General features: G+C 43.5%; 1 long non-coding RNA gene across 1 annotated transcript; it reads left to right on the top strand.

Annotated features, from left to right (window-relative positions):
* The first annotated feature begins 774 nt into the window (after positions 1-774).
* On the top strand, positions 775-22,721 carry LOC128321978 (uncharacterized). The gene is made up of 5 exons (XR_008305451.1): positions 775-828; positions 11,222-11,291; positions 19,141-19,187; positions 19,269-19,411; positions 22,631-22,721. It is a non-coding gene; the product is annotated as an uncharacterized LOC128321978 (long non-coding RNA).
* The last annotated feature ends 1,000 nt before the right edge of the window (positions 22,722-23,721 follow it).

Genomic DNA, 23,721 nt, shown 5'->3' with positions numbered 1-23,721 from the left:
CTGTTACGAATCCCTGGAGAACCGCAGCCTCTGTTGTTATATAACAACAAAAATGGTATGATATCTAGATATGAAATAATTGCATTCTGAAATCCCATGCACACAATGCCTTAGGCCAGTGACAGCTGCATTTTTTCAGGCCGCTCGTGCCCCCATGCTGATTCAAGTTCAAGTCACATGACCACAGGCAGTGACACAATGACATCACATCCTGAACTCAGTGCAGACCCGCTTTTGGGGACCTGATTACAATCCCAATGTAGGAGCATGAGAAACAGTTGCTCTATAAGCAAGAGCAAAGTGTGAAGGAAACCCCCAGAGCAGCCAATGTGAAACCCCCATCTTCTGACCAGTACTACCATCCGTCTCCTCACTTTGCAGTGCAGAGGACCAGTGAATACCGAAGGAAAGTGCAGTGTGGATCACAGGGACTTGGTGAGAATCTCCACACAACTGAACTCCACACAATAGCACACACAACTGAACACCTCAACTGAACACCAGTATTTTTATGCAGTCTTATCGTATGGAGAGTCTGACATATCTTTGATCCAGCCAAAATTGCAGTTGAGCTCACCTCATGTTATGCTGGAAAGTATTTGAAATATGGATAGAACCAGGGCACTGGTTCAGTGTGATTTGAAGAAAATTGGAGTATTCACAGGTTTGGTCATCATACACCATGGAAACATGAAGTGACTTCACTATGGTCACAAGACTCATTCTTGGTTCATCACCTATGATGTAGATAGATAGATAGATTCCTTTATTACAGTCATCGACCAGATAACAATCATTATACAGTTTAAAGGTAAAGTTTACAGCAAGGTAAGCATCTCTTGTCATATTTTACAGGCTATAAGGCAAGATCTAGCCACATTTAAAGAAATAGAATCATCATGATCAGACAATAGATGACCTATGATGCTATGACCTATGATTTCATACTTCATACCCCACAGACACAAGTCATAAGCCTTTATAAGAGGTAATGGTTCTTAAGCTCATTGGCTGACATGATGAGGATAATAATCCCACTGAAATAAAAAGGATAGATAGGCATTGCCTAACTTGTCCTTTTAATTTCAATGGGACTACACTGAGTAATTTTCCTCACCATGCCAGCCACTGAAATCAATGGGTTTAAGTATATATAACCCTATATCACATTGTAGCCACAATTTCTAACACCATTTAAAATCACATTGCATCCATAAGTATGCATGTAAGAGGAAAATCATTCATTTTAACCAGCCTTTTTCATCACTACTTGTAAGTATAGAAGGGTCATTATCACATGTTGAAGGATAACTAATCTGTGGTATAATACGTTGAGTGTGCCCCTCCCAAAACCTACATTTTGCCACTGTCAGGTTTTGCGAAGGATAATTCTGAGAGAGCAATTGACAGTGGCTGTTCTGATTATCCAAGAAGAGGAAAATGTCAAGTGCATTCTGGGAGGTGGCTTGTACAGAATGTTACCCCATAATCTGCTGCGTAACTCCTCATAGACTTTAAAGCTTGCCATCTGAGGACCAAAGGTTCCTAGAAAGGGGTTGTTGTTACGACCCCATTTTGCAGAGCATCTGTTGCCTTCACTGCAGGCTCCATTGAGTCTCCCCTGAGCAAGCTCGGTTGGAAATATTGTGTGTCAGCACAGGGAAAGGGCCTGTTCCACATTCCACAAGAGGGGGTGTGAGGGTGGGTGGAGTCAGCCTAGCATCTTGGGGCAGGGTAAGAGCAGCTGTTCCAAAATATGTTACAACTTGTCATTGTCAAAGGAGCAGTAGCATGTGCTAAGTGGGTGGAAAAGCAGAGGGGACCTGGAAACCCAGATGAAGGACTGAGAGAAGAGGAGGGACAGTGTAGTTCTTGAGAAACTGGGATACAATTCTGAATGCACTTACTAGGGCATAGGCCCCATTGAACACTGTGGTAAGCATGCCCAGGGCTGCACTGTGGGGAAAGCAGGAGGAGTAGAAGCTGGACCCCTTTGATAGAAAACAACAGGTCTCCCAGAAAGGTGGAAAAAGAAGGTGAAGATGTGACATTGTTTCAGAGCAATGGGGCAGTTTGGAAGGCCCCTCAGTGCATTCAGTTCAAATATACCTTGCAATAAAATAGTTAGTATAGAAAGAAGTTGGTCTCACCCCATGGCTGTGGGATGCACTGGGGATTCTTTTTTATCTTCCATGAAAATGAGACTGGAGGCCTTGAAAAGACTGATCACAATTCAGGCTACTATTACAAGTTCAGGATGCATGTCTTCCTTTGCATCTGGTCACTTTGCAAACCTCTCTGCCCATAAAAAAGATAACAAGACTATCTCAAGAGGTTATTCAAGACATAGATCTGACCATGGATGAGATCTGTGTGTTGATGACCAAGATAAATTTATTATTAACATGACCACCAGAGTCAGAGCAAAAATACAAAAGTATTGTGCGCCCTGAATACTTTTAACACCACACCTATCTTTATTTTTATGCCATTGAACATATTTGCAGGGAGGCACAGCTTGGCAGAGAACATATGAATAATGTAGAAAGTCTCAGGTTCAAAGCAGCAAAATGTCTCCGTTCAGGCAAGTCGCATTGAAAAGATAAACAGCAGGGGGAGCAGTCTCGCGGCAACTAATAACCCAAAAAACCAAAAACTTTTTCACGCTGGATATACCACATCCTAGCTTTATATTGCAGCGATTAAGTGCAAAAAAGGCATTGGAAATGTGAACGGTACCCTGTTGTCCGCGTAGGAACTGCGGTGTCACAATGCAGGAACTGCGGAAGCACACTTCCAAGATACATCTTGACCCCCTTGTAGGGTCTAGTCTGGAAAGCACCCAGGGCAGGGCTGGGAAAGATTTCTGTCCGCAACTTTGGAGAGTTGCTGCCAGTACTGAGCTAGATGGACCAATAATCAGACTTACTAAAAGGCAGTTTCATATGTTCATATAGAAAACAATCTAGACAATTTTACAACAACTTTGACACATGTTACTGGCCCCTCCTCAGGTCCCATCATAGCTTCTCAGATTAAATCACCAATCTCTTTCCATCCATGCACGATAAAGCCTGCAAGAGCTCATACAGAGGTGTGCTTGGTGGCTGCTCTTCTCCTGTTCTCACTCCTTTGAGAAGGGGCTTCATAAAACCAAAAACATTTTCAAACCATTCTATCAACATATTTAAATACAGGAATATCCTAGTGTTCTTGCAAATCTACAAGGTATACATGTAGGCAAAATCCTGGGGAAGATATTGTGCTCTATCCTTTTGTATAGCTGGAATAAGAATGATAGAAACAGATATCTTTTGGGACTGTTTAGATACTTTGTTAGAATCACAGAGCCCGTGACAGGATTATTTATGTGCTGCCTCGTTTTGATAAATATATTACTTAGAAGACAATTTTATATGCTGCTGCTGCAGCAGCTGAGAAAATGAGAGGTATGTTAAATCTATTATCAGAGTTCTCCTGCTAAGAATGATGCTAAGGGTTTTGATACACAATCTAATTTGTGTTACACATCTTGGATTGTTGTATTGAAGCCCACCTGGATTTTATTTTCTTCTGTTAAATTTTCCTTTTCTATAATCCGGCCTTACCTCCAGCCTCAGAGGCAAGATGCCTCTAAATACCAGTTGCAGAGGAACAACAGCAGGAGAGAGGGCATGCCTTCATCTCTTGCCTGTGGGCTTCTCAGAGACATCTGGTGGGCCACTGTGGGAAACAGGATGCTGGACTGGATGGGCCTTGGGCCTGATCCAGCAGGGCTGTTCTTATATAATGACCTTTGGCTTCAGAAAAAAAGGGGACTAAGTGATTGGCTCCCCCCTTCAAAGATTACCTGAAGGTCAAGCCTGCTGCACATATTTTAGAGATCATGTAAGATTTTTTTATTTAGGGTGTTTTTTGGCAGTCATGTAAGACCAAGCTCTGGGGTATTTGGAATTGGCCACTGGGGGAAATGGAGTTTCATTAGTCAGCTTTTAATTGTTGTTTGTTTGTTTATACAGTCAAGACTTACAGATTGTCTTAAGACTGTTGTAAAGAGACAACCATCACTGACACTATGAACCCAGAATTCCAGTGTTTCAATTACATCCCCTTTCTAACTGCAGTCATTCACAGCTAAATGTTTCCTAGTACAATAAATATTAAACATTTATCTTTAAAATATTTATTTACTGCTACAATACATACTGGAGAAGAAAAATGACAAACATCAACTTCTGAAAGACAATATACATGCATATTAAAAATATTATTAAACCAATGACAAATCATTCATCTTCACATTTCCATTTGCCTCCTTTCTGTTCTAAAACTGAACTGCCATTGCTTCTGAAACGGAGAGCTAAACTTAGATTTTTTTGCCAATGAATTTTTATATGCAGTCAACTTCTTCATGAGCATGTTGTGGTGCCTTATGCATCCATTCCTCTGATCTTAGTGACTGATTGAGTCTCCAGTACTTTACTATTAAGTTCATGGTGTAAGCAGCAGATTTATAGCTAAATATTTACAATACTTAGGAATACAGGCCAATATCCAGAGCAGCAATCTCAGAGGAGCAAGCAGAGAGGCTGCTCTTAACGTAGAGTGTTGTCAAGCAACAGAGTGAGCACATGGGGAGAGGGAGTGATTTTTGCTGCTTCCTTATGCCTTCATAAATGCTCTTTCTTTGCCTATCAAAAATATGTCCCTGAGGGTTGTACAGCCCTCAGGGACATATTTTTGGAAGGCAAAGAGCACTGTTGGAAGGCAAAGAGGCTGAGGAGAGCTGCAAAAATTGCTTCTCCCCACCACACATGCACTTTTTGATGCTCACTAACTGTTTGGCTGACATCCCTTCTCTGAAACATAGGAATATGGGAAACTGCCTTATACGGAGTCAGACCATTGGTCCACACTCATTTCTGTAACCCAGAAGGATCAACATGTTTTTCTATGCTGCTGTGACAACTCTAGTCAAGCCACCTGCAGTCACCTACTTCAGAGGTTCCTAGTTCCCCAGATGTTGTTGGACAATGACTCCTATCACTCCCAGCCGCAATAGCTGAATAACATTGTGGCTGGAGGATGATGGGAATTACAGTCCAACAATACTTGATGAACCAAGTTAGGAACTTCTGGACTACTTGATTACTTACCCTGGGACAAAAGAGAGGAAAAGCAAGTGAAGTATCCTGAACTTTGCCAGAAATGGAACTCAGCTCTAAGCTCCCTTTGAATGGTGGACCATATAAACCAGGGACAGTAAATTTCTTTATTCTTAAGAGACCACTTTTTCTCTAAACAGTGGTCCACCTATTTCATAAAATATTTTGCCTCACAACCTGAGTTCTTCGCAGGTGCCAAGATTCGACAATAAAGTTTGTTTCTTATTTAGGGGATCTCTACCCCACCTTTCCACTCTGCAACAGAGTGCTCAAGGTGGCTTACAACATCAAATTGCACTAAAATAAATTCAAACCCAGCAACATTATAAACCTAAAGCTGCCAGGGGATAGGGAAAATAAAAACAACCAAAGGCCATGCCAAATGCCTACCCTTTGCGGTAAGAGAGAGCAAATCTTTGCCCTCTTCTCTGTGACAGCCCTAGATAGGTATGCTATCATGTCCCATCCCTCCACCCCCCACCCCCGCCAGTTTTCTCTTCTTCAAGTTACACATACCCAACTCCTTCAACCTCTTCTCTCAGAGCTTGTTTTCCAGACCCTGGCCTGACCATCTCCATTGCTTTCCTTTATTCATTCATTCATTCATTCAGTTTTTATACCACCCTTCCAAAGTGTCTCAGGGCGGTTTACAATTAAAACAAAACAATTAAAATCAATAACAGTTCAAACAGAAATATAAACAATGTAAAACATCAATTAACTATTAAAACATCATAAAAAACAAACAATCGGAACAATTAAAAAACCCTGAAAAACAGGTTACAACGTTAAAACAATTAAAACTAATTAAAAACCCTGGAAGGCCAGAATCCATTCAAACAACACACAGAACTAGACACAATGGCCGGGTTCAGATGTAGCACGGAACTGCGGGACCAATGGACCCACAGTTCTACTTCCCCTCCCCCCACTCTCCTGACCATGTTTAGACTTTGGGGAGAGGGGCCTTTCTGCAGTCAGTGAGACTATAGAGAGGTGGGGAGCTGGCTGTGTGGTCTTCCTTCTTGCCAGAAGGACAGCCTGCACAGTCAGTTGGGCCAGAGTTAGGGAGGAGCTTACTCCCTCAACTCGTGTCCCATCAGCCCCAAACTGTGGTGTCAGCATTCGAATGTGGCATTGGCAGGCTCGTTGGCATTGAACTCTAGAGTTAGAGCCCTTAACTCTAAACCAGAGTTAAAGATGGCAAAACTCCTCTCATCACAGAGTGGAGTTTGGCGAGGAAACTGCAGGTCCCTATTTGCCCTTAACTCCTGTTTGCTGAGTTCTGGACATGCAGAGGTGAAAGGACCTCTGGTTTCCCAGTGCACCTGAACTCAGTCAAAATTTCTTATTCCATGTCCTTGGCCACTATTCATTCTTTGCCAGCTTTTCCTGCCTTCTCAAGTTACTCAACCAGGGAGGGAAGACATTTGCAGCCATTTCTGGTGGCTAGAATGGGCCCTGAGTCTGGGCAGTAGCAAGAATCACTTCCCTGTACCCTCCAACATTTCACCACTGGGAAGAGTGACATGCCCAAGAATGTGTAGGAAGCATGGCCAAGTGCCTGGGAGGCAGAGTGTGCAATATGTAGAGGATGTAGCTAAGTGACCTAGCAGAAGTTCCTTACACCTCTGACTAAAAGCATGCCATAAATGGAAGGCAAGTAATAAAGTGCACACAGAGCATTTATTCCAGATTACCAAAAGCAGATGAGCCAAGCCCATACTGTCCAGCATTTCACAGATCGAAGCAGGGAGACACTTGTAACCACAATTCTCACCCCAAGGAATACTGCCCAACCTCCCACCCCCTCTTATACGATGCTAAATACTGGATTCCATCCACTGTTCCCTGTGCACCCATTTACACACAGGTGCGCCAGAGGCACCTGCCACAAGATGTGGTGACTGCCAACAACCTGGATGGCTTTAAGAGGGGTTTGCATAACTTCATGGAGGAGAGGTCTGTCAACGGCTACTAGTCAAGGGCTATAGGCCACCTCCAGACTCAGGCAGGATGCCTCTGAGTACCAATTGCAGGGGAGTAACAGCAGGAGGGAGAGCATGCCCTCAGCTCCTGCCTGTGGGCTTCCAGTGGCATCTGGTGGGCCACTATGTGAAACAGGTTGCTGGACTAGCTGGGCCTTATTATTTATTTGATTTCTATACCGCCCTTCCAAAAATGGCTCAGGGCGGTTTACACAGAGAAATGACAAACAAATAAGATTGAACCCTGACCCCAAAGGGCTCACAATCTAAAAAACCCCATAAGATAGTCACCAGCAACAGTCACTGGAAGTACTGTGCTGGGGGTGGATAGGGCCAGTTACTCTCCCCCTGCTATATAAAGAGAATCACCACATTAAAAGGTGCCACTTTGCCCAGTTAGCAGGGGTTCCAGCAACTGACATGGCGGGAGGTGGGGGCTGGAATAGCCAAGGGATCCCCAAGAAGCAAGAAATAGGAGCAGTGATTTACCAAGAACAGGTTCCAGAAACTAGAGACTGTCCTCAGTAAACAGGGACAGTTGGAGTTGCTGGTTGGCAGTAGTGACATCACTTCTGCTAAGTTGGTGTCTGTACAGCACACACTGTATTAATGCAAGGTGCTGGTTTTGACATTTAAAGCCCTTCATGGTTTGGGCCCTGGATACCTGAGGTACCACCTGCTCTCAAGGGTTTTTGCCTGCTTGACGAGGTCATCATCGGAGGGGGCTCTGCTTCATATGCCAATAGACAGGGAGGCTCGGCTGTCATGCATGCAGGACAGGGCCATCTCAGTTATTGCCCCCAGACTTTGGAATGCTCTCCCGGTGGGCTTCCACTCCCCAGTCTCCATCAGATTTTTAGAAAGCAAGTGAAATCTTGGTTTTTTACCCAGGCTTCTATATGAGTGTTGTTTTTGTTGCTGCTCCTCTGTATTTTATGGTCATACTGTGTATTTTTTTAAACCTTTTAATTAGTTTTGTATTTTTATATTCCAATTTAATATTTTATTGTGCAACTTTTATAGTCTTATATTGTTTTTAATGTTTTGTAAACCACCTTGGGATTGTTTTAATGAAAGGTCGTATAAAAATGTAACAATAAACAAGCAAACAGTGTCGTGATAATTCCTTCTTGCAAATGGGTGGGGAACTTTAACGCAAGCTAATGTTTGGCACAGTGTTGTCTCTAGTGGCAGAGAGGAGGGCTCAGGCATACATTGTAGTTCACTCTAAACAAAGCTAAATATACATGATTGAAGTGAATGTGTTTTCATCCCTTGTTACTCTTGCCTCCATCTTTCTCCCCTCCTTCTGTTCTCCCCTTAACAAAGTTTTAGACTGTAAACTCCTTGGGGCAGGGGCCTATCGTTCTTATTCTGTAAGGCACCATACACATCAATGGTGCTAAATGCAGAACAACTGATGTGGATATCATTTGATATCCACAACTGATGTGGATATCAATGAGCCCCTGGTGGTGCAGTGGTAAAACTGCTGCCCTGTAACCAGAAGGTTACAAGTTCGATCCTGACCAGGGGCTCAAGGTTGACTCAGCCTTCCATCCTTCTGAGGTCGGTAAAATGAGTACGCAGAATGTTGGGGGCAATATGCTAAATCATTGTAAACCGCTTAGAGAGCTTCGGCTATAGAGCGGTATATAAATGTAAGTGCTATTGCTATTGCTATTGCTATTGCTATATGACTTTCCAGAAGTGGTTGCTAACCATACACATAGGAACTTGGGTACCTGATGTTTTATGCAGATGAGACAGAATTTTCACTGAAAGAAAGATTATTACTGCCAGAAAGAGGAAGAATACAGGAGTGGACAATAAGATGGGACTGGATGGAAGGATGTGGAGAAATGAGCTCTGGCAAACAGCCAAAAAGGTTGTTCAGAGAGTTCAGGAGTAATGAAGGAGGGAGAGGTGGGAAAACTTGACAAGTAAGGCTCTTTTGGTTGATTTTTAATCATATATCCTCTAAATCAGGGGTTCTCAACGTTGGGTCCCCAGATGTTCTTGGACTTCAACTCCCATAATCCCCAACCAAAGGCCACTGGGGCTGGGGATTATGGGAGTTGAAGTCCAATTACATCTGGGGACCCAACGTTGAGAATCCCTGCTCTAAATAATGTGTTAGATTTAAATATATGTGGATATTACCCAAACATTAATTCAGGTGATACTGATGAAAATATCATAAACACAAGCTACCATCCATTGTTAGAATTAAAAGCCACAAGACTTCCTTTTTCATTCCCCATTACAACAACACATCCCTAAAACTTAAATTTATGAGCTCTTAACTCACATCCCCACCAATTAAAATTTGCCCACACCAATTAATCATCTTCAGTCTACTTATTAAGGCATAGTTCGAGCTTGAAGGCAATTGAAATGTCCCGAAAGGTGGGGACAAGATTTTGTATGTCATCTGTATGACTAATTGCCAGAAAAAAGGCACTAGGAACAAAGGAGGAACAGATGAAGCTTTCATCAGCAGGGGCAGCATTAAAGCTGAATTGCTGGACAGGCAAATTAACTCATTTCTTTTGGCTCTGTGTGGCTTGTTTGTGAATTTGTTTATCTGAATGTTCCTAGGAAACACATGAGTGGATCTTGATCCATTTTCACTCTGTCAAACCAAGTTTTGTGCATGAAGGAACACATACTGTAAACGAGCATGGCTGTGTCCCCAGAGACCTGAAGTCTCTCAAAAACAGAAGACCCCAAGACCCCAAAGTCAGACTTTGCACCCTGTGATCCAAAGTCAGTATTTATTAGTCAAGACTCAGCTCTGCCAATTTTCTCCCTTGCTTGCTAGCTGCCCCCACAAAGGGCCCTCCAGCCAGCCTCCTCCTTTTAACACAAAAATGTCAGCCCATGACGGATTGGAACACGTTCGCCTCTTGCCTGCACAGTGTTGTCTTTGTGCTGCTACCATCAGTGACCATCCATCACCGTCTAACCTGACAGCCGGCAGCAGAGCCCTAATCCCGCAGGCCAGTTTGGAATTACGCTGCCACAAGAGCCACCTCCACACGCCAGCCTTGTCCTGAGGCCGAGGAAGAAAGGAAGAGCTGCAGCACTCAAGCGTTACAGAGCTGGGAAGCCCCGATTGTCTCTCAGCCCTGCTCAGTGCTGTTCACTTGTCCAGACAATATGCTAGTTGAGGGCTAGATTTCCCTGCCAAGTACCAGACACAAAAGAAGTGCCACTTCTAATGGCAGCTCAAGGCCTCTGTGGTGCCAACTGCTGCCCCCCATTTTGTGCTCACCTTTCTCCCCTTCTCCACCTTTTTTTAAAAATAGAGGGCAGCACACACCTGCCACTTCACTAATGCCCAAATAGTCTGCTGCCTGAAGCGACCACCTCGCCTCATCCTATGGAAGTTCTGCCCTGGTCACTTCACATGTGGCAGTTTGACTTTCAGAGGTATATATGGATATACAGTGACATATGCTCGCACATGTACCCTGTAATGTAAAGATTATTGCGGATGAATGATTATTAAAAATATTATACGCCCCTTTTCAGTTTTTTGAAAAAGTTCTCAAAGCAGTTTACATGGCAAAAAGGATGAGAAAATGATTCCCTATCTCAAAGGGGCTCACAGTCCAAAAAGGAGCACAAGGGAGAAACCATCAACAGCAACTGGGAGGAATGTTATGCTGGGATGAATAGCTCTCGCCCTGCTAAATGTAAGAGGGCCATCACTTTGAAACAGGGGCGTAGCTAGGGAAGAGGAGGCTCGTGTTCACCTCTCTCCATGGTGGCCCCTCGGAGTGAGGGAGATAATGAAGAAAATAGGGAGGGATGGAGCTGGGGGCCCCTCAGGAGCTGGGGGGCCTGGGCTCTTTGAACCCATCCACTCAATTAAAGCTACACCCCGGCTTTGAAAGGTATGTCTTTGCCTAGTTAGCAAGGGTTAGAATATGTGCATAACTATTTTACCGCAGTCCTAGTCAAACATTACTTTGTATAAGTTACAGATGTCTCTACATTCATAAGTGTATTTTGTGTGAATGACTGTATCTGCATTCATTTTAAATATGAACCTGGGTACAGGTCCCTCAAATGCATGGTCAGATAGGAAGTCTACTGCTGTCCCCGTGGTCAACATAATGTAAGAACAACAGTAAGTACCTATTTACATATCTGTACCCGTGTACATGGTGAGCTCATTGTATGAGTGTTCAACATAATGTCTGAATAGGGCTTATGTGTCCATATGTTGGAGACGATGGAGTGAGATATTAGGAGATCACTGTAAAGAAGGGAGAAATATTCATGTGATGAAGAATAGAAGAATGTGATAAAGTAATGGTGGAATAAGGACAAAAATGCAGGGTGTTAGTTTGCACAAACATAACAGAAACTCCAGAAAAGTAAGTGCCCTTTATGTGAAGTACCAGCTTCACAGCTGGGGGAAAAAAACCCAGAGGAGAAACAATAACTAGGACAGGAACTGAGGTAAGGACTGCACAAGCCACTTGTATTCTCAAGTACAAATTGTGTGAAGATGCAGCAGTATCTCCAAAGGAGCTTTGATGTCACGTTCCCTGAGTAGTTTAAGATGGTACAAGCAAGTACAATAGACCAGGGAAATGTTCTGAAAGTACTGTATGTTATGTTCATTCTTAAAAGGAACATTATAACTCTAAGCTAGGTTCTGCTTCAACATATTTCACCATATTTCTCCACAAGTTCATAAAGTCTCACCAATATTTTAAGGAAAGATAATATCCTACCTTGTATCAAAAGACAAATAAGAATATCCAACAAGCCCAAGAAATCTTTAGAAATGCTGCAAGAGATCTCAAAATATTCCATGCAAGAGACACAAAATACAGTATTTACTGTGATATATTTTAATGAACCACAAAAAGTAATCATGGCCCCTTAAAAATTTACAACTGTACTGTGGCGTTAGATTTCATGGACTAGAGCCCACTTCAGTCTTTAACTTGCCAAAGGAGCCGGGATTCCTTTTTGTGTGTGCTATAAAATATCTGGCAACATTTCTGGAATTTAATGAGCCAGCTTCTTTTGGTAAAAAGCAGGTCAAGCTTTCAGTTTTCAGAGGAGCAGCCCTCCTCACATCTCTGATCCTTTGGGACCAACATGGTAACAACAATTTAAAGCAGTCTTCAAACATCGTGGAATAGATTCCACACTCCTGAATGAATTGTTCTCAACTGTAATTTGCCCTTCCAGATTCTTTTGAAATAATTGTATCTGCGAGTGAGTTTCTTATGGATGTGTCTCCACTTGCAAAGTTACACCGACTGGGGCCATTTGGGATGAAGCTCAAAGCAGAATTGACCTAAGGAAGCTGCCCTGTGTACCATGCCAGACGTTTGCAGGGTCAGGAACATTGTCCACACAGGCCCCTTTGCCCAATTGCCATCCCTTCTATTTCAGCGGAAGCAATTCGGGAGCAGCATTGGCTCGCTGCCCTTCATTGCTGGAGGTGAAAGGCAGGGAGCCGTCAATGCTGTCCCCTGACACTCCCTCCATCCCTGATGCCAACTCCTGACACCAATACTAGCTCCACCTCCCTTGCCAGTGCCTCTCTCTTGCCCCTCACTGGACTGCCTCACCTTCTGGGTACAACTGTGCTTTACATCATAGGTTGACAGCAGTGAGGGTGGAGCTTCTTGCATGTAGCACCAGCCTCACCGCTTCACTCCAATCACTGGATTACTCTTGATCTCATTCTCTTCCCCCCTGCCTTGCTTCAGCCAATTTCTCTGCTGTGTTTTGCCTGTTCCTGAAACGGAGCAGAAAAAGGCGACCATTTGTTGGTGGAAGATGGGTGAGGGAGATCAAGAGAGATCAAGCAAATGGAGTAAAGCAAAGGTGATCAGGAGAGGTCACCACTCCATGCAAGATGTCCTCCATGCTCTGTCCTCACTGCCACTGCAAGCCTACTACAGGTGCACCTGTAAGGTGAGGCAGCCCAGCAAGGGGATAGAGGGCAGTGCTGGCAAGGGAGAAGGGGCTGTTGTCACGGTTTGTGGGGGGGAACCCACAGGGAGGGCAGCCTGGGCACATGTTAGATGCCACTGTGCTACAAAATAATATACTGGCTTGACCCTGAAGCCCTTTAATCTGCTTAATAATGACCGCCTTTCCTCACACAAACTTGGTTGCCAGTTTAAGATTCTCTTCATAGGCACTTTTCAGGTACCCCACCTTTGGAAGTTAGGCAGGTAGCTATTGGAGAAAGGGGTGGTAGTGGTACCCAAATTTTGGAATACTCTCCTCAGGTGTGTTCACTTTGCATCAGACAAAATCTGCCCTTTTCTCTCACACTTTTAACGGTATACAGTTTTGGGTATGCGGTTTTGAGTATATGGGAATAGAAAATTGTGACAGGTCTTGCCAACTGTGACTCAATTATCTGTAGTTGGCAAAGTTTTTTCGTGATTTGGGGAGGGGGTTTCAGCAATTGGGGGGGGGTTCAGAGATTCAATCTGCTCATTCCTCTTGGTGACCCTTGCTGACCTTGCTGTCCCTTGTCAATTTAAAATGCCTTTTAGTTATTTGGGGGTTATTTGGGTTGATCCATTCCTTGATCCAGGCCAGCTGGATTTAAAAAAAAAAAATCCCAGGGGTTCAATCTGCTCATTCTTCTTGGTGACTCTTGGTGATATTACAGGATTTCTTGTGATTTTTTAGCTTTTTGGGTGTGTGTGTGTATTTTCCCCTTTATTTTAAGGTCTTTTTGCAGTCATGGTTCCCCTAACTCCATTTCCCATAGACTTGAATGCCTTGCAAACTGCAAATTTGCCAATGGCGAGGTTTTGCCAGAACGGAACCCTAGTAGTTGTCGAGGGATGACTGTATATGGAGATCCTTTTAATAGCCTTTTCCAGGCTCTTTTTTAAAAGTTCTTTTTCTCTTTTTAACTTGTTTTTTTTTTTAACCTGCACATTCTGTTGTTTCATCTTGCTTGCTTATTTCATTGCATGTTTGTATTTTAATATTGCATGGTATCCACGCTGGAATGAGTGCAATCAAAGTTCCTAAGAGCAGTTCTTCAAGTACCAAGAAGTGTATCTAATGCTATCCTGAGACTAGAGACAGGCCTAATGAAAGTGGAGGCAAGGGTATGGATGACCATACTGAACTACTGGCTAAAGCTCTCCCTTTCCCCCTCAGGCCTAGCCCTCCAAATGCTATGTGATGACTTCCAATCCAGTTGGAAACAGACAGCTATGAATAAAATAAAGTCCCTGGGCCTATCCCCAATTCACTTAGTTAACTTAGGGTATGACCCAGCCAAGGCACTCATCAAACAACGTATTACGGATATAGAGTGCCAATCTGACATAGGCAAGGCCCCTAACTTCCCTGTAAGTGAAGGACTCAGGTATGTCAGCGCCCCCTTGCCATACCTAACGCAATTGGAGGTCCTGAAGCATAGGAGGGCCATTACACTGGCGCGCTGCTATGTGCTTCCTTCAGCCATGCTTGAAGGTCGCTATAGGAAGATCCCAATCTCAGAGCGCAAGTGCCCCTGCGGCTCAGGGCAGGAAGAATCAGCAGGACCTACAGTGTCACCAGGTTCTGTGCGGCAGAAATTAATATCCAGTGGACGATGATCACGCATGCCCAGAGCCCACCTCTATGAACTGGAGAACAGCCATGGCTACTGCCTTAGTGTGACAACCCAACGACCTACAGACCCGCAACTTCCTGGCTACTATTTTACTGGCTTATATTTTTGTGTGTATTATATGATATCCTTTTAACGCATATTAGCTCTTATTATTTTAAATGATGACTGTCATGATTTTATATTTTTAAAATCTTTTTAAACCTTTTCTTACTTTATAAGCATGCAACGTGATATAGGGTACTGCTACATGGTTTATTCCTATGCTTCTTATTGCAGCTGTAGTTAAATCAAAATGTAGCCCAGTCTACTATGTCTCTTATTAAAGCCATAGCTAGGTTTTTAGTGCAGTCACATGCCTATTTTTTATATTTTAAATCATTTAATGTTAGTAATGTATTTTAGCATCTTTTATATTTCTTACTGTATATTTTAAATCATCTTATGATAGTCTTCAAGTGTAAAATCTATTGCTACTTACGTTTTAAATGTACTTTATGCTGGTCTGTGACTGTAATAAAGATTGATTGATTGATTGATTGATATTGCAAGGTACTCTTGGGGCTGTCCCAGTGAAAGGCAGGATAGAAATTCCATCAATCAATAAATAGGCCATAAAACCTACTGTAATACCTGCCCACATGTACCCAATTGTGTGTCCCAAAAGGAAAAAAGAGAGCAAACTTTTATAAGCTTACCTTTCTGGTCAGCTGGATTACCAAGTGGAATTAACAAGTCTGAGGTCAACCCATGCTGTAGCTGTATTATTTTCTTTCTGGGCACGTTTCTTAAGGCTCCAGTTCACTAAACTGCTGCATCAAGATCAGCAGAAACTCCCATGTGTGGTGTTTTTGGTTGATCCATTCCTTGATCCAGGCCAGCTTTTGAATGGAGCATAAATTACTTGTATTCCACTTCTGGAGTAGAGGTGAGGCTAAAGAACAGCCAGCAGCAAGAGCACTGAAAAGCAGTCCGCATGTGCCTCCCTGTACATAATATCTATTTCATTAAACTATTAATATTCCTGATTCCACTCCACTGCCTTGTCCTTGCATACTACAACTCTTTCCCTTTGGTTCAACATCGGCCATTTGTGTGGTTGCATTCGAGGCCATCATTCTCCATCATGTAGATATTGCGGGAAAATGAAGTTTCTCTTGCTAGAGATATAACCTACACATGACTGTGTTGAAGTGCAAGTTGATTTAGAGACACTCAAGTTGAAAGAATCTTTCAGAGGCCAAGTATAGTGGCTGATATCCAGACTCAGTTGATCAATAGCACTACTCTGGAGTCTCTAAAGGACTACTTACTTTGTAATCTGTGTGTCAGCCACTGACTTGCTATTGTATACCAACATTTTCCAAATGCCCAGCGTACATCTCACCATCCCTAATGAAAATCCATGCCTTGTGGAAGTATTTCAGTGGATTCCTGTTAGGGTTACAGCTATTTTTACAGGCCAGCCTCCTGTGCCTTTGCAGCAGCCTGACATGCAGAAATTAAGCAGGGGGACTTTTCTCCTTACGTGATCTCCAAGCAAGGAGAAGCCACATCTGCTTATGCATGTCCGATTAATGTTTACAGACACAGGAGCAAAGGCCGCCTAAAACTGGTGATCCCGTCTTTTGCTGCTGTGAAGAAAGGGCCAGAGCAAATGTAGGTTTGACCTGCTGAGGAGAACTCAGTCTGCCAACCAGATTTTGCCCTGTCATGTTGAACAACTTTCAGACTGGACCAAAGGCATTGTACAGCAGACAAATTTGACCAAGCTCCAACAGTATCTAGCCACTCACCCAGCCCTGTCTCGGGCGCAGCTTGCTTGCCTAGCCTCAAATGAATGACGCACAATGCAAAGGGGCTGCCATGATTGATCAGCTGCTGGCTAGGGGAGGGGTGGTGCCATACAGCCATTGGTGCTTTCACCTTCTCTGGTTAGCAGTCCGTACTGGGAGAGCAACCCTTCTGTCCCTCTCTCCCTGAGGCATAGTGTGGGCTTTGGCTGGTCAACTTTTGCGGGGGCTGAGCAGGAATCTTTTGGCACCATGCTGATTGGCCTTGTATGGGCTATTTTTTGCCTGCCTCAGACTATGCTCTCCTAGGGTAGTTAGGTTTCCCTGGTCACAACACCAGGTACTGTGCAGAGGGAACATATTATATAGGGTTGGTGAGCACCTTAAGGTATGGTTTTGGCATGTGAGGAGTCCTTGTCAGTCTGTAGATACGCCACAATTCAGGGAGTGCTGATTAGGGGCTTCCTCCAAACAGCTGAAGCACCACCAATCCAAAGCATTCTATGGCTTGGGGTGGGCACTGCCAAGGAAGATACCTTGACTTTGGGTCAGCTAAGATAGGCAGCATTATGGTGATACAGTCTGAAGCCAGGGTGTATCGTCCAATCAGAGGCGCTCGAAGGACTTCGAAGGACTTCGAAGGACTTCGGCCCCGAAGTCCAGGGCCTCCACAGCTCCTCCCCCCCGCAATCCTCTTTAGTCTATCCTGGGTGGTGTGGTCACCCAGCAGAGCATGAAAATGCTTAATTTTCAGGGGAAGGGGGCCCTCCAAAATTACCTAGGTGCACTTCTGCATCCAATGCATTAGAGATGAGACCTGTACCATAGGTAGTGAGCCTCTAGTTTCCGCACTGTAGGAGGGTGGTAAAGCCAATCCCTGTTTGCTCTAACTTAATGTTAAATTAATAAAGTTGTGGCCCTTTACTTCCAATAGACTGCCACTTGCCTTTATTGGTGTGAGTACAATCTCAAATGCAGTTGTAAAGTGATGCAGATATTGTTGAAGCAGGACTTCCTAGGTGGAGGCTGAAGGCTCTGAACAATGCAGATGACACTGAACACTGTGGTTTGGAGTAACTGGGTTTCATTCTCTCAATTGATAGACAATGAAGCAAACCTGTCATCACTTATACCCAATGGCATAGTAATAGATAAAATATCCCCTTCTTTTGTGAAATAAGCAAACTTTTCTAGCCTTAATTTAATGATTTTGTGGATTAGAAGTATATTGAATAAAGCTAAAAGGTAAGGTCTTACTGGATCTCTAGTAGTTTACAATTTAAATTATAGCATCCAACTCAGAATGCCACAAAGCTTTACCTAGGACTAGTTTTATAATCAGATTTAGTATGACATACAAAATCTGCACATCTCAAACCACTCAGTGTGGTGTGTCTATTCAGATCAGTAGATCAACTCAAAATGTTTGACTTGATAGTTGTTTCTGTGTTGAATGTGGTGGTTGGGCTCTTTTAAAAGTGTCTATAGCCCTTTCAGTGGTTTTACACCTTGTAAAACTGTCTGCCTTGAGATGTCAGATAGTGTGACGCTTTCTCAGCAGACAGAGGATTTGAGTTTGGGGATTAAGTTACTAACCCCTAGACATAGCTTTACATCTATTCTGTAACTCAGTCTTAGAGATTCTTCCTTGTTCTTCAGCCCACTATGATGCACTATGCCCCTGAAGTGACAGAGTGGCCAGGCTAAGACACCAACTGCACCCTGGAGTGGCAAGTTGTCTTTATAGTATGTTATAGGCTGGTGGAGGGGCAATCAAGAAGCCTGGAGAGACCAAGCAGCAGATCCAACACTATGGTTCAGACAGAGCAATGTAAATGCCGTTTGGACAGCAAAGGCTTCAATGCAATGGATTGTGCCAGAAGGGGATAGCATAGCTCTCTGAGTTACCCACATGGGGTGCCCAGGTGCAAGAAAGGTCAGCTTCTGTACTTTTAATTGTTGTGTAGAAGAGGGGATTTTGACAGATGCATCTTTTCTAATACTGTCACCATGTGGCATGTTAAGTTGTATTTGTCAAAATTTCCTCTTCTATACCTGTAGAAGGAAGGATGAAATACAGACTCAGAAGCAAGATGGACCTGGTGTAGCAAACACTGGGCTGCTTCACACAATGCTAATTAGAGTAAGAGATGCATCCTACCCAAGTTCAGGAGCTGTGTGCACTCCCATTCTGCCATCATCTGTGAGTAAAAAGCAAGGTGGGAGGGGGAGGAAGCAATTGTTTGTCTCCCTCCCGCCTTGCTTTTTCTCACAGACAGTAGAAAAGTGGAAAGCGCGCTGCTCCCAAACTTGGGCGGGATGCATCTCCTGTCCTAATCAGAATTGTGAGAACTGCCCTATACTCTGCTTCCCCTTCCCCTCTTCTTAACAGCTATTGAAGGTACTGATGTCCTGTGCTCCATTATAGGTCACCGTATACAAACATGTGATGTGGATAACACACTGAGGACTAGAAAAACATGACTGCTCTAGGAAGTGGTGTTTTTCTGCCCAAGTGTTCTTTTTATTTCTATTTTTTATTTTAAGGAAGTGATTTTTTTTTTCCCCAGGCCAAAGAGCATGGAATGTGTTGGGCTGAATACAAACAACATTTCAGGTAGGGAGGAACACATCATCCAGTAAATGCTTTTTGTCCTCTGCTTAAGTTAAAACATAAAATGTTTTAATGTTTTGACAGCTCAGTTATGAACTTCCAAAAAAAGACCAAGATTTTAAGATGAATCATAGCCTGGTTTGTCTTCTGACTGTGCAAAGGCAAACTTGAAACATGTTAGAAATCTGCTGAAAGTCCCTCCCCATTGAGCTTGTGGGCTGAGAAATGTGAGTAAAATAGAAAGTGCCTCTCATTGGGAGGGGGATTTTGAAAGAGAAAATGTTATCCTTTTCCCCCTGACATTCTTTCCATAGACCAGTCCCTTGGCTGGTATTTGGCCTGGGGAAAGGCTGTACCCAGATGGGATGGATGGACGGATGGAAGACTTTTACAGTCCAGTTCAGTGCATGCTTGTTCAAAAATAAGTCTAAGTGGAACTTACTTCTCCCTAAGGATGCTTGGGGTTGCAGCCTTGCATTTCCAAAGAGGACAAAGCCTTGCTTGGAATGTGGTGTAGCAAATGAAGACGAGAAAAAGAAGGAAGGAGAGAAGAGTAGTTGGTGAGGTGGCAGCAGGTGTACGTGGTATTTCCATGGGTGGTCCTTTCATGAGGCAAAGTGAGGCAGTCTCCTTGGGCACGGGTTCAAGGAGGGGCATAGTGCCAGGCCCTCGCTACCATGGGCAACACCTTGCCCTCCACTGCTGCTGCTCTTCCTCACCCTGCTAGAACATATGGTTCATTTTCTCTTTCTCACCTCACTGGGGTGCACGTCTTTGTCCACAACTCAAACTAGGAATGCCCCTGCCACCACTGCCTGATTTAGTGGCATAGTCAGAGTGCTCATGTGTTGCCGTTACTGCCTTAGCAGTACGGCCTAAGAATGCTGAGCACCCAGCTGCAGACGCAAGGGGGAGGCATCATATTGGCCTTTTCCTCAGGCTGCCAAATGTCCTGAGACTGCCCCTGGACACTTGGTTCCCCACCTCTGGTGCCCAAAGGTCTTGGGCCAACACTGTAAAGAGAGGAGAATGGAATTCAAATCTCTGCTCAGCCACGAAGCTGAGAAGGTAGTTTGGGGGCAAGTCACTCAAGCTAATCGACCTCATAGGTTATTGCAAGAATCAAGTAGGGTGAGCTCATGGACTCTTGCCCTGAGCTCCCTAGAGGAAGAGCGGGATTCAAAAGTGATGAATAAACAATACGGTGTAATGTTCAGAGTACTTGACAAGCAGACAAGACACCTGTGGAAATGTCTGTGCAGTCATCTCCTTGCTTTGTTCCTCCTCTTGCTCATCTTTCATGAGGAGATCAAAATGGCTTGCAATAGTATTACAGAGAGGCTGAACAGCAGCACTGGCAACAAAGGGCAGATAATTTAGTAGAGTAGGCTGGTCAGCCTTTCTCTGCATCCTACCCTTGCTACTCCTTTAGAAAAGTATGTCCTTTGCCCAGGGCGTTTAACTCAGATTGTGCGTGAATACTGAGCGACTTCAGTCATCAGGTGAAGCAAGTTTGAAGTTTGGTTCCACGTTACATCCTTGAGCCTCCAGTGCTCAGGTTGCCTCCACCTGCCTGCACCAGACTCCAAGGAATTCTACTTCTGCTTTAGGTTAGAAATAAAGAAACATCAGCTATGATGATCTTGTTTTATTCTAACCAACTTCCTGGGGGGGAAATGGGATATGAAACTTACTTCAAACCTTGAGTTCTCTCCGTGACTGACACCCTGACTAAATTTACTAAAGGAAGTCCTATTGAAATATACTAGTCCTATGGAGTAATTCCTGAGTAGTACTACTGAGTAATTTAGTTAGGATGGCAGCCAGTTTATCTGAAGGAAGTTGGTTAAACTAAACCAAGATCAGTCCATTAAGACATCATAATTAATCTTGGTTTGTTCCTTACCTAAATCAGCAGAAGAATTCTTCCGTGGACAATGCAGGCAGGGTAGGATGACATTTAGGGCTGTCACACAGAACTGAGATTTAACTGTGATTCTGCATATTTGAATCAGCCCACTTGCAAGGATTGCCCTGATTCAGTAACAAACAGGAGTAATGACCCTCATTCGGAGCACTCAGGGTTGGAGAGGAAGTGCAAGACTGGGGTAAGCAGTGAAGTGGCCAAATTTGCAGATGACACTAAACTATTTAGGGTAGTGAAATCCAAAACAGAGCTCCAAAAGATCTCTCCAAAATGGGGGAGTGTCAATAAAATGGTAAATGCGGTTCAATGTAAACAAGTGTAAAGTGGTGTATGTTGGGGCAACCTCCCCCCCACTGCTACACACACACTTCACATATATCAGTGACTGACCAGGAGAGAGATTTGGGGGTTGTGGTGGACAGCATTGAAAGTGTCAATTCAGTGTGCAGCAGCTGTGAAAAAACCGAATTCCATGCCAAGGATCATTAGGAAGGGGGTTGAAAATATAAATGCCCTTATACAAATCTATGGTGTGGCCACATTTAGAGTACTGCGTGCAGTTCTGGTCACCGTATCTTAAGGAGGACATTGTAGAACTGGAAAAGGTGCAGAAGAGGGCAACCAAGATGATCAGGGGCCTGGAATATTTGTTATTTATTGATTTATTACATTTTATATCCTGCTTTTCCTCCAAGGAGCCCAGAACGGTGTACTACATACTTAGGTTTCTCCTCACAACAACCCTGTGAAGTAGGTTAGGCTGAGAGAGAAGTGACTGGCCCAGAGTCACCCAGCAAGTATCATGGCTGAATGGGGATTTGAACTTTGGTCTCTCCGGTCCTAGTCCAGCCTCCAGCTCTCTAACCACTACACCATGCAGGCTCTCTTTTTGTTTCATTCATAAGGAATACCTTCCTTATGAAGCAAGGCTACAGCATCTGAGACTTTTTCATTTGGAAAAGAGGCGACTATGGGAAGACATGACAGAGGCGTATAAAATTATACATTGACATAATTTGGAGAGAGAGAAATTTTTCTCCCTCTCTCATAACGCTAGAACCAGGGGTCATCCCATGAAACTGAAGACTGGGAGTTTTAGGACCAACAAAAGGAAGTACTTCTTCACACAGCGCATAATTAATCTATGGAATTCTCTGTCACGGGATGTGGTGATGGCAACTAGCTTGGATGGCTTTGAAAGGGGCTTAGACAAATTCACAGGGGACAAGTCTATCAATTACTACTAGTCTGGTGGCTATAGGCCAGCCTCAGAGGCAGGATGCCTCCAAATACCAGTTGCGGGGGAGCAACAGCAAGAGAGAGGGCATGCTGCCTGCTCTTGCCTGTGGCCTTCTGGTGGGTCACTGTGTGAAACAGGATTCTGAATTGGATGGGTCTTTGGCCTGATCCAGCAGGGCTGTTCTTATTTTCTTAAGATATTCTTGAGCTAAGACAGAGATCTTCATTTCATCACATAAACAAATGCAAAATAAATTATGATAATGGTTTTCCTTTCTAGGTACTGAAGGTGCAATAGCAATGGCTACTCTTCCTCACTGTGCAGTACCCAAGCTCAGCAGTTATAATTCTTCTTTCAAGAAATATGCAGGGTAAAATGGTATGTGGTGTCATCTTATTTATTAAATATATTTATTATTTACATGCATATGTAAATGAGGCTGCAAGATGGTGAACAACAAATTAAAAACACCATCAGTTTCCATTTCATACCCGAAAACAAAACAATTTTGGATGCACATCCCATATCTTAATATATGGCACTGGGGTGTGGGTGGGAGAGTTCATTATATGCAGAAGTGTATCCCTTCACTGGATACTCTGATTTTAAGTATTTTTAAGTATATACCTTACTTTTCCATGCCATTAGGAAGAGGATGCACTGAGAGTGTACCTGTTGTGATGTCCTCCATGGACGTCCCAATGCTCTCTGACTACATCCTTTTATCACATGGAGGGCTATGTAGAGGGGCCATTCAGATGAACAGCCCTCCACATAATAAAGGGATGTACTGAGAGGGTGAGGACATCTGCAGATGACATTATGATGGGCGTGCTTTTGTGTGGGCCAGTAAGGTATCGTTCACTGGCCCAAATTGCATGAGCCAGTAAACACACCGATAAACTGTACAAAAATGTAATATTTAAATTTTATTTATGTATTTAGCATATTTTTATACCACCTATATAACCAATGTCTCAAGGCGTTTCACAGCCAGTTAAAACATCCATATAAAAACCAACAGTTAAAAACAAATACAAATCATTTAGTTGATTTTGAAATCAAGTTAAAAAGTCAACTAAAACGCTTTGGAATGGGCATTTCCAACTCTGTACTCTTGCTCTACAAATTTAACACCTATCAAAAGACAATGGGGATTCTAATAAAAATAAAATTAAGTAGACTACGCCAGACAGGGGCAGGCTTGATTATTAAGTATTATCAGTATTAAGTGATTGGTAGTACCAGTAACATGAGATGCAGAGAGAGTAGGAGATGTAACAGAAGATGTGATGGTAGGGCATGCAAAGTGAGTGAGATGGTTTCATTCCTCTCTAGGACTGCTACCTTAGAAAAAGAAGGCGACGACG

This window comes from Hemicordylus capensis, chromosome 4 (assembly GCF_027244095.1).
Source record: "Hemicordylus capensis ecotype Gifberg chromosome 4, rHemCap1.1.pri, whole genome shotgun sequence".
NCBI classification, from domain to species: Eukaryota; Metazoa; Chordata; class Lepidosauria; order Squamata; family Cordylidae; genus Hemicordylus; species Hemicordylus capensis.
Note: the sequence above shows the minus strand (reverse complement) of the source record. Positions and strands in the feature narration are given on the sequence as shown.